The 12,277-nt window shown below is 36.6% G+C and overlaps 1 protein-coding gene and 1 pseudogene across 2 annotated transcripts in view; both read left to right on the forward strand.

Moving 5' to 3' along the window:
* The window catches only part of PRKCA (protein kinase C alpha), a 590,805-nt gene that overhangs the window by 523,829 nt on the left and 54,699 nt on the right, over positions 1–12,277 (forward strand). The gene's annotated exons all lie outside the window — the stretch shown is intronic.
* LOC100024693 (actin, cytoplasmic 2-like) lies at positions 5,024–6,453 on the forward strand (annotated as a pseudogene).

Here is a 12,277-nt window from a genome sequence, read left to right on the forward strand (position 1 = left end):
GGCGACCTTAAATTAATATATATCAGTCTTTTAAAGTGATTTCGATATCACATAGGGGAGGTGGTTTTTCTAAAACTAGGGAAACAGAATTTAAAAGTCTGATTTGGGAAGGCTTTGATACCTAAGTTCACTAAAAAAAGAAAAAAAGACTTCCTGCAGAAGGTGGAATTTTGAACTAATTCTTGAAGAAAACCAGGAGAACAAAGAGGCAGAGATGAGAAAGCAGAATATTCTAGGAATGGAGGATACCCAGATGGAAAGTGTCTCATCCAGGCTAACATGGGGAATAAGTCACAGGATTTGAATATGATTCCGTATCCAAGAAATATTTTTAAATTATACCATTTTGAATGTGTGTTTTTGTACTTCTATATACTTTAGTTTCTGCCTCTGCATTTACCTAGCTATAACAAAAACTCCTTTATAAAGGCAGGGGAAAGCTCTTAAAAATTGAAGTGATGAATATATATTGGTTACCTATGAGGTATGTAGACCACTTATAAAACAAAGAATTGAAGTGAATGTAAAGAGAAAGAAGTAAATGATTTCCCATTGCTTATCTCTAAAGCCCTTCCTTGCTGTCCAGTCAATCTCTGGATGAATAGGGCAAACCCCATTTCTCCAAACAGACCCAAGAGTTGCATGCATTGTCAATGTTCAGAACCCCTATACAGTGAAAGGGGGAAATAAAAGAGAATTTGAAAGTTAAATGTAAAATTGTGAACTTACCTGCTGCAGTAGTCAGTTGGGCAGTAAATTAGTTCTCTCCACACTAAGGGAAAAATGAGATACAATGATAGAAGAAATATAATCAGTGCTAGATATAACCCAGCTTAAATCAGCAACTTCCAGCAGAGTAACTATAAAAAGTTGAAGGGAAAAAAAAGAAAATTATGAGGCTAGGACAATATATTTTTTATTTTTTTATTTTTCTACCCAATAAAGGTGTGAATCATAAAGCTGCATGGAAGGGCAAAAAAAAAAGAGATACTTTGCTTTGGAAAATAAAAAAGAAACAAGGAAATGTTTTCCTTAATTAAAAAAATTTTCATCACATCTTTTTTTGGTAATGATTAAAATCATGTTGTTCTTCAAATTTACCTTCTGCTCTTCCTATCCCCTATCACGACTTCCTCCTAGCTTATATCCCCATGTCTTGTAATTAAGCAAATTCCTGGATATCGAACATTTCACATGGAGAAAGTGCACAGTTTTTGGCCTTCATAATCTCTCTTGACTTCAGTCATATCCATACCAGGAAGATTCTAGCAGGTGATTAAGCTATTTCTTAAACATAAAACAAATATCCATGGGACAGAGTCAAGATGGCAGCTTAGAAGCAGCAGAATTTCAGAACTCTGAAATCCCTTCCTTACCCATCACAAACTGAATGCTCCTAGGAGACTGAAAATCAAACCTGACCACAAGACAGAGCCAAAGAACACTCCTGCTGGACTCAATCCAAAAGGTAAGCCAGCCAAAGACAGAATCCGAGAACACTCAGATTTAAAGGGAAGGCAAAAGGAAGGTCCCAGGATACCTCCCCTCCTCCCCCACCTAGAGTGCTAAGCCTCCAGCAGGCATCAGGAACCTCTGGATGGGAAAAGGCATTGGTCTGGACGGTGTACCTTGTGGGCAGGACTGTGCCAGGCTCAGAGCGTCGAACACAGTTGGTGGGGAAGGAGCAGGAGAGGGAGTGAAGACCTGGCAGCCTGGACAGAGCTAGGAAGACCCTCCATATTGCTCTAGCCTTCCAGGAGGCTTTGGCCTCAGGGCACATCCAGCCCAACACAGCTGAACTTAATCCCATCAAAAGTCTTCACAGATCAGGGAAGACCAAACACAAGCAACCCTCCCTCACAGATTTTGGACTTTAATTTAATCCAATCAAAAGCCTCCACAGGACAGGGAAGCTCAAACTACAACACCCATCCCCCACAGACTGCAGGGAGTGACCTTCTGTCAAAGCTCCAAGAGGGGAAACTGACAGAAACCCCCAAAACCAAAAAAATGAGAGGAGCAAGAGCACAGACAAATATGGGGAGTAAAGAAGGGGTAAATATGAGCAAAAAACAGAAAAAGAGGAAGTAAATTACAATAGACAGCTTCTGTACAGGTAAGAATCAAAGAGCAAAGGAAACAGAGGGGGAGGGATCAGCAAAGGAAAAATCAGAAATCCCAGCTAATTGGATGCAGGCTTTGGAAGAACTCAAAATGCAATTCAAAATACAATTAAGAGAGGCTGAAGACAATTGGGAAAAGAACTTAAAGACTAAGATAAGTCATCTGGAAACAGAAAATACTGTGTTGAAAGCCAAAATCAACCAGCTTGAAAGTGAGGCAAAGGAGATGAAAGATGAGGCAAAGAGGATGAAAGATGACCTCCAAAGAAAATCAGACCAGAAGGAGAAGGATGACCAAAAAGCCAGGGATGACATCCAGTCTTTAAGAACCAGAATACAAAAACTAGAATTAAGTGACCTCACAAGGTAGCAAGACACTATAAAACAAAACCCAAAGAATGAAAAAATTGAGGAAAATATGAAATATCTCACTCACAAAACAGAAGGTTTAGAAATTCATACGAGTAGAGACAATTTAAGAGTCATTGGTCTAGTAGAAGAACATGACAAAAGAAAAAGCCTAGACATAATACAACAGGAACTTATTCAAGAAAACTGCCCTTTATTCTAGAACAAGAAGGAAAAGTGGAGATTGAAAGAATCCACAAATCACCTCCTGTACTTAATCCCCATCTGACAACACCCAGGAATGTTATAGCCAAATTCAAGAACTATCATACCAAAGAAAAAATATTACAAGCTGCCAAGATGAAGTCATTCAAATACCATGGAACCACAGTGAGGATAAAACAGGATCTGACTGCATCTACACTGAAGGATCGGAAGCCATGGAATATGATATTCCAGAAAGCAAGGGAATTAGGTCTACAACCAAGAATCAACTACCCAGCACAACTGACTATATTCTTAGAGGGGAAAGTATGGTCATTAAACAAATAGAAGAACACCAAGAATTTGGAAGGAAAAGACCAGACCTGAACAAAAAATTTGATGTTCAAGCACAGAATTCAAGAGAACCATCAAAAGGTAATTAAAAAAGAGGGGAAAAAAAGAAAAACAAAACCAAAAAAAACTTTTTTAAGAGACTCAATGAATTAAAATGATATGTATCCCTATAAGAAAAAAGGTTGTTGGTAAATCTTAAAAACTGTTATCACCTGGACAGCTAGAAAAATTACATTTAGAAGGCACAATGACATACTGTATGGGATGAAGTAACAAGACATAAATAGGTATATAGATATATGTATGGATAAATACACATCCATATGTTTACAACTAGAGCTTAAAAAAGAGATTAATACTAAAAGAAATGGAAAAGGAAATCAAAGAGGGTAAACTTATATGTCACTAAGAAGCTCCTTGTGGGAGGGGGGAGAGCATCAATACACTGAAAGGGTAAAGAGGTGGGGACAGGAAATACTCAACTCTAATGTGCATTGAAATTGACCCAAAGAGGGAAGAACAATCCAATCCATTGGGGCAGAGAATAGATTTTCTCCCTATAGGGGAGTAGAAGGATAACAAATGAACTGGTGGGGAGGGAAGCATAAAGGAGGGGAGGGAAAGGTAGTTTAAAGGGCCTGCAGGGAAAATAAGGGGAAGAATAAGAAGGGAGGGGTTAGAAAGTAAAGTAAAATAAGGGTGGGAACTATGGGGACTGATTAAAAACAAACATTGGTTTAGAAGGAAATGAGTGAAAGAAGAAAAGGCAGGACTAGGAGTAGAAATCAAAATAGTGGGTAATACACAGCTGGTAATTATAACTCTGAATGTGAATGGTATGAACTCACCCATAAAACACAAGCAAATAGCAGTGTGGATTAGAAACCAAAACCCTACCATATACTGTCTTCAAGAAACATATATGAGGAAGGTAGATACACTTAGAGTGAAAGTAAGAGGATGGAGCCAAATCTTTTGGGCATCAACTGATACAAAGATGGCAGGAGTCGCAATCATGATATCTGACAAAGCCAAAGTAAAAATAAATCTAATAAAAAGAGATAAGGAAGTAATTATATCCTGATAAAAGGAAGTATAGACAATGAGGAAATATCAACACTCAACATGTATGCACCAAATGGCATAGCATCTAAATTTCTAAATGAGAAACTAGTGGAGGTCAAGAATGAAATAGATAGAAACACTATACTAGTGGGAGACTGAACATTCCTCTATCTGACCTAGATAAATCAAACCAAAAAATAAATAAGAAAGAGGTAAGAGAAGTAAATGAAATCTTGAAAAATTAGAGTTAGTAGATATGTGGAAATAGGGACAAAAAGGAATACACCTTCTTTTCAGTAGCACATGGTACATTCACAAAGTTTTACTATGTATTACGTCATAAAAACATTGCAAAGAAGTGCAAAAGAGCAGAAACAATAAATGCAACCTTTTCAGATCACAATGCAATGAAAATAATAATTAGTAAGTGTACATGGAGAGGTAAATCAAAAATTAATTGGAAATTAATTAATACAATTCTCCAAAACCAGTTAGTCAAAGAACAAATCGTAGAAAAAAATGACAATGATGAGATATCCTTTCAAAACCTATGGGATGCAGCCAAAGCAGTACTCAGGTGGAAATTATATCCTTGAGTTCATATATTTACAAATTAAGAAGGGCAGAGGTCAATGAATTGGGTATGCAAATTTAAAAAACTAGAAAGTGAACTAATTAAAAATCCTCAGATGAAGATGAAATATGAGATCCTAAAAATCAAAGGAGTAATTAATAAAATTGAAAGCCAAAGAACTATTGATTTACTAAATAAGACCATAAGTTGGTACTTTGAAAAAGAAAATAAATTTACAAAGTACTGGTCAGTCTAATTAAAAAAAGGAAAGAAGAAAACCAAATTGATAGTTTTCAAGATGAAAAGGGAAACCTTACCTCTAATGAAGAGGAAATTAAGGCAGTCATTAAAAACTATTATGCCTGGGTCCCACTCAGTGGTAGCCGGCAGCAATTGTAGGCTTCTTTGGACATTTCCCCAATTTTTGCCCCCCTCCCTTCCCTTTGGCTCTAATTTCTCAGACTAAGACGGTTCGCAACCTCAGATTGAATAAAAATGGAAGAAGAAATTGCTGCTCTTGTCATTGACAATGGCTCTGGCATGTGCAATTCTGGCTTTGCTAGGGATGATGATCCTTGGTCTGTGTTCCCCTCCATTGTTGGATGCCCAAGACACCAGGCTATCATGGTGGGAATGGAGTAGAAAGACAGTTGTGTTGGTGCTGAAGTCCAGAGAAAGAGAGGTATCCTGACTCTGAAGTATCCTATTGAATATGGCATTGTTACTAACTGGGATGACATGGAGAAAATCTGGCACCATACCTTCTACAATGAGCTTCGTGTAGACCCTGAGGAACACCCTGTTCTGCTTACAGAAGCTCCCTTAAACCCCAAGGCCAACAGAGAGAAGATGACACAGATCATGTTTGAGACCTTCAACACTCCAGCCAGGTATGTTGCTATTCAGGCTGTGTTGTCTCTGTATGCCTCTGGTCGTACCTCTGGTATTGTTATGGACTCTGGTAATGGTGTCACCCACACTGTGCGCATATATGAGGGTTATGCCCTTCCATGTGCCATCCTTCATCTAGATTTGGCTGTTCATGATCTGACAGACTACCTCATGAAGATACTGACAGAAAGAGGATATAGCTTCACTACCACAGCTCAAAGGGAAATTGTTCAAGACATCAAGGAGAAGCTGTGCTATGTTGCCCTGGACTTCAAGCAGGAGATGGCCACTGCTGCTTCATCCTCTTCCCCAAAGAAGAGCCATGAGCTTCCCAATGGCCAGGTGATCACCATTGGCAATGAGAGGCTCAGGTGTCCAGAGGCCCACTTCTAGCCATCCATCCTGGGAATGGAATCCTGTGACATTCATGAGACCACTTTCAATTCTATCATGAAGTGTGATGTTCATATCCAAAAGGATCTGTATGCCAACACAGTATTGTCTGGTGGTACTACCATGTACCCTGGAATTGCTGACAGAATGCAGAAAGAAATCATAGCCCTGGTACCTAGCACAATGAAAATTAAGATTATTGCTCCCCCTGAATGTAAGTATTCCGTCTGGATTGGTGGCTCTATTCTGGCTTCTCTCTCCACTTTCCAGCAGATGTGGATCAGCAAGCAGAAATATGAAGAATCTGGCCCATCCATTGTCCATCACAAATGCTTCTAAATGGACTGCTAGCAGATGCATAGCATTTGCTGCATGAGTATTCACAAAGTAAAAATTTGCCCTGCCAAATATACACCTCATGTTAGCCTCATGAAACTGGAATAAGCCTTCTTTGAAAAGAAACTTGACCTTGGGGAAGTTTGTATCTGATATTAAACAAATATCAGCACTTTTTAGATTATTGAACCATTACTGATTTGACCTTGTATTTAAATTAACAGTTGTTCCCTTGATGTACATTTTTGCATGCCTTGTATATATCTTTGATGTAAACCCTGATACAGGTCACTTCATTTTGACAGGTAAGGCTGAGTTAACTTCTATAGAGAATCAACCTGATAACATGGCAATATAGTATCTGGCTGGTTGACACTCAAAAGCTGTACAGTTTAGTTCTATAAAGCATCAGATCTGTACAGGGTATCTAAAGGTCTGATTTCCAGCATCTAGAAGAGCTGACTTGCAGAATTTCTCTCCTAAGGCTGGCAAGAGTTTATTAAATGTATGTTACATCTTGTCATCATCCTAGCAGGAATACATAATGAATCCTTAGGAATTGTTTTTTTTTCCTTAAACCACTGTTTTCCCCCTAAGTCATGGGCTAAGTTACTCAACCTTGAGTTGCAAAAGTTGCATTTACAACCTCTGTAAATTTGTGCATCTAGTTAATTTATGTAAGATTTTTGTACATTGCCTTAATGTTCTCACATGAGAGTAGAATACCAAAATTTGTAAGCCATCCTGAGTTGAGAATTGTAATGCCCAACATGTCATTGTTTAAGGAAAAATAAAAGTGCTGCAAGTAAACTGAAAAAAAAAACTATTGTGCCCAATTATATGGCAACAAATATGGCAATCTAGGTGATATGGATGATTACTTACAAAAATATGATTTGCCTAGACTAACAGAGAAAGAAATAGATTACCTAAACAACCCCATATCAAAAAGGAAATTGAACAAGCCATCAAAGAACTCCCTAAGAAAAAATCCCCAGGTCCAGATGGATTCACAAATGAATTCTATCAAACATTCAAAGAACAACAAATCCCAATATTATACAAACTATTTGACAGAATAAGCAAAGAAGTTCTACCAAATTCATTTAACAAACAACACAACTATGGTACTGATCCCAAAACCAGGCAGGTCAAAAACAGAGAAAGAAAACTATAGAACAATCTCCTTAATGAATATAGATGCAAATATCTTAAATATGATACTAGCAAAAAAGACTGCAGCAAGTCATCACAAGGGTTATTCACTATGACCAGGTAGGATTCATACCAGGAATGCAAGGATGGTTCAATATTAGGAAAACTATCCACATAATTGACCATATCAACAAGCAAACTGACAAAAATCACATGATCATCTCCATAGATACAGAAAAAGCCTTTGATAAAATACAACACCCATTCCTAGTGAAAACACTAGAAAGTATAGGAATAGAAGGGCCTTTCCTAAGAATAATAAACAGTATATATCCAAAACCATCAGCAAACATCATCTGAAATGGGGATAAACTAGAAGCCTTCCAATAAGATCAGGAGAGAAACAAGGATGCCCATTATCACCTCTATTATTTAACATTGTACTAAAAACACTAGCAGTAGTAATTATAGAAGAAAAAGAAATTGAAGGCATTAAAATTGGTAATGAGGAGACCAAGCTATCACTCTTTGCGGATGATAGAATGGTCTACTTAAAAAATCCTAGAGAATCAAATAAAAAACTAGTGGAAATAATCAGCAACTTTAGCAAAGTCGCAGTATACAAAATAAACCCATATAAGTCATCAGCATTTCTATATATCTCCAACCCATTTCAGCAGCAAGAATTAGAAAGAGAAATTCCATTTAAAATCACCCTAGACAATATAAAATACTAAGGAATCTATCTGCCGAGACAAACATGGGAATTATATGAACACCACTACGAAACACTCTCCACAATAAAAACTAGATCTAAACAATTGGAGAAACATTTATTGCTCATTGGTAGGACGAATTAACATAATAAAAATGACAATCCTGCCCAAATTAATTTACTTATTTAGTGCCATATCCATTGAACTACCAAAAAAACATTTTTACTGAGTTAGAAAAAATCATAACAAAGTTTATTTGGAAGTACAAAAGATCAAGGATATCAAGGGAAATCATGAAAAAAAATTGCAAAGGAAGGAGGACTTGTAGTCCCAGATCTCAAACTATTATAAAGCAATGGTCATCAAAACAATTTGTTATTGGCTAAGAGACAGAAAGAAGGATCAGTGGAATATACTAGAGGCAAATGACCTCAGCAAGACAGTCTATGATTAGCCCAAAGATCCCAGTTTTGGGGACCAAAACCCAAAAAATTTGATAAAAAGTGCTGGGAAAATTGGAAGACAGTATGGGAGAGATTAGGTTTGGATCAGCATCTCATACCCTACACCAAGATAAACTCAGAATGGGTGAATGACCTGAATTTAAAGAAGGAAACTATAAGCAGATTAGGCAAACACAACATAGTATACTTGTCAGATCTTTGGGAAAGGAAATACTTTAAAACCAAGCAAGAGCTAGAAAAAAATCACAAAATGTAAAATCAATAATTTTGATTACATCAAATTAAAAAGTTTTTTACAAATAAAACTAATGCATCCAAAATTACAAGGGAAGCAACAAATTGGGGAACAATCTTCATTACAAAAACCTCTGACAAAGGTCTAATTACTCAAATTTACAAAGAGCTAAATCAATTATACAAAAAATTAAGCCATTCTCCAATTTATAAATGGGCAAGGAACATGAATCAGCAATTTTTAGTTAAAGAAATCAAAACTATTAATAAGCACATGAAAAAGTGCTCTAAATCTCTAATAATCAGAGAAATGCAAATCAAAACAACTCTGAGCTATTACCTCACACATAGCAGATTGGCTAACATGACAACAGAGGAAAGTAATGAATACTGGAGGGAGTGTGGCAAAGTTGAGACATTAATACATTGCTGGTGGAGTTGTGAATTGATCCAATCATTCTGGAGGGCAATTTGGAACTATGCCCAAAGGACAATAAAAGACTGTCTCCCCTTTAATCCAGCTTTAGCACTTCTGGATTTGTACCCCAAAGAGATAATAAGAAAAAGACATGTACAAGAATATTCATAGTTGTTCTCTTTGTGGTGGCAAAAAATTGGAATATGAGGTGATGCCCTTCAATTGGGGAATGACTAAACAAATTGTGGTATATATTGGTGATGGAATACTATTGTGCTCAAAGGAATAATCAAGTGGAGGAATTCCATGGAGACTGGAACAACCTCCAGGAAGTGATGCAGAGCGAGAGGAGCAGAACCAGGAAAACATTGTACACAGAGACTGATACACTGTGGCATAATCAAATGTAATGTACTTCTCCATTAGTGGCAATGCAGTGATCCTGAACAACTTGGAGGAATCTATGAGAAAAACCACTATCCACATTCAGAGGAAACACTGTGGGAGTAGAAACTACCAAAAAAAAATAATAACTGCTTGAATACATGGGTTAAATGGATATGGTTGGGGATGTAGACTCAAAATGAAGATCCTAGTGCAAACACTATGGAAATGGGTTCTGATCAAGGACACAAATAATACCCAATGAAATTGTGCATCTTATATGGGAGGGGTGGTTGGAGAGGAGGGAGGGAAATAAAGTGAGTAATATAACCAAAAAAATATAATTAAATTTAAAAGAAAAAGAAAAAATATAAAGAAACATCTAGAAGTTCCATGAACTGCTTTAGGATCTCAGCATACTCAAATCATAGTATTTCTATGGTGTGAATTAGCTAGCCAATAGTTTAAAATTTTAACTAGATTGTAAGCTCCCTAAGGCCATGACCTATTTTTCATTTTGCCCAAGTACCTCTGGCACAAGACAATATTTTGTATCTAGTAACAGTTAATAAATGCTTGTTGTATTAGATTGTATTGGATGATTGGCTTGCTTCTGAATCAGAGAAGATTGCTTCTATTTCTTTCTTGATTTGAATAATTTCCTTCAAGTTCTTATTATTTCAGGGTTATGCTGGTTAGTGAAAAGAGAAGTATCCCAATATACAAATCCTTAATAATGTATAGTCTATTCGAAAACACATTTTTATAAATATTCATTACAAAATAAATTTGAAAAGGCTTAAATGACTGTGAGTTCTCCCAGCTCTGGGAAACTTTGTTGCTCTGAGGATGTGTATATGCATGACAATACTTTCAACCCTCTCAACTCATTTCTTTTTAGCACAGGTATTCATTTCGTTTAGGTTCTTGGTTAATATTTGAACAGTTCTCACATGACAAATGGAAACTTCACTGCCAGTGGTAGTTCATGAAAAGCAGATTCACAAGAGGAGGTAGAAAACCTTCCGTCTCAATAGGGGCCTGCCTATAAACCTGCAAAGACAACATTGACAAGTTACATGAGTTGTGTATAGTCAGGATTAAATAAATTTTTCAACAAAATCTTAAAGAACCAAAATACTATAGCTGAATTCAGATGAACTCTTTTATATTTGTGGTCCACGTGATTTTCTGATTTTTCATAAATATATTACATATCAATCAAAAAAACAAATGTTGCCCATTATTTGGAATTAGTCTTTGAATTTTAAACAGCTTATAGAAAGTAAGCACCCTTCATATCAAAACAATCTGTCCTCCCTCCAAAAAAAATTCAGTGAGATGTATTGACTTTTCATCAGCTTAGCCAGGTATTTATTTTTATTCAATTAATTTTAACACACCTTAGCTCATATGCAATTATGGGTTTAGGAGTTGAGAAATTACTCATAAACTGAGCTAGATCTTAAATATAATGAAACTCTGGTCTTACTACCACAGTGCACATACACATTAGCAGGTAAGGTTCCCAGAACTAGGCTCTCTCCTAAGGGTTCTAAGGTAACCCTGAGTAGTTCCTCTTACGCTGTTGGCTCAAACTTCCATTCTGATATGTTTTCCACAGTGTTAACAACAACCTGTGAATATCACCCACTGATATTTAACCAATTAATAGCAATTAGTTTTTTTTTACTGAGAAGATATAGCAGTAACTGAAATCTTAAGCATTCCCCTCAATACCAGATGGGCATACCCTCTCTTATACTATCTCAACCTCTGAGGAAAGTAGACCCAAACTTAGTACTATTTCTACATGGTATTCATCCTATTCATCATCATAACATTCATCTTTGGTTGTTTTTGTTTGTTTGTTTGTTTGTTTAGTCATTTTCAGTTGTGTCTGACTCTTCATGACCCCATTTGGAGTTTTCTTGGAAAAGATACTGGAGTGGTTTGTCATTTCCTTCTCCAGCACATTTTACAGACATAGGACAAACAAGGTTAAATGACCTTCCTAGAGTCAGATAGCTAGTAAGTGTGGGAGATGTGGATTTGAATTTAGTTTTTGCTGACTCCAATCCCAGAACTCTATCCACTGCATGACCTAGCTGTCCAAATTTATCCAATCAGGTTTCTTCAAATATGGAAAAATCACTAGATAACCAGAGTCTAAATTTCAGCATTGCATGAATGTATGCCACAGATCAATCATTCTTGTTGCTAAAAAATCTGTCTCAGCCATTCATAAACTAACATGGAGTCCAATTCTATGACCTCTGGTGGCTAGACATTCTGACCTTTTGAAGCTCACAAATCTTACATCCAAGGACAATGTAATGGACAAAATTTCTCTCTCACCTAAACATAAACTAGGTAGGAACAATAAATAACCAGGCTTTCACTTTAAACAAACCCTAATTTCATCTCAGAGACCAATTAACAATTCATCCCTTCAAACACGATTAGCAGATTGAAATTAGTTGTCTGTGCATGTAAATTACATACTTCCATGCTTTTCTGGAAGTAGGCTTTCTTGCCTCTTCTATCCCTGAATATTAAGTGTATTTGTTAAATAAACGTCAGATAGGTGATCAGCAAGCCATATGTGACCTACAACA

Source organism: Monodelphis domestica, chromosome 2 (genome assembly GCF_027887165.1).
Source record: "Monodelphis domestica isolate mMonDom1 chromosome 2, mMonDom1.pri, whole genome shotgun sequence".
NCBI lineage: Eukaryota > Metazoa > Chordata > Mammalia > Didelphimorphia > Didelphidae > Monodelphis > Monodelphis domestica.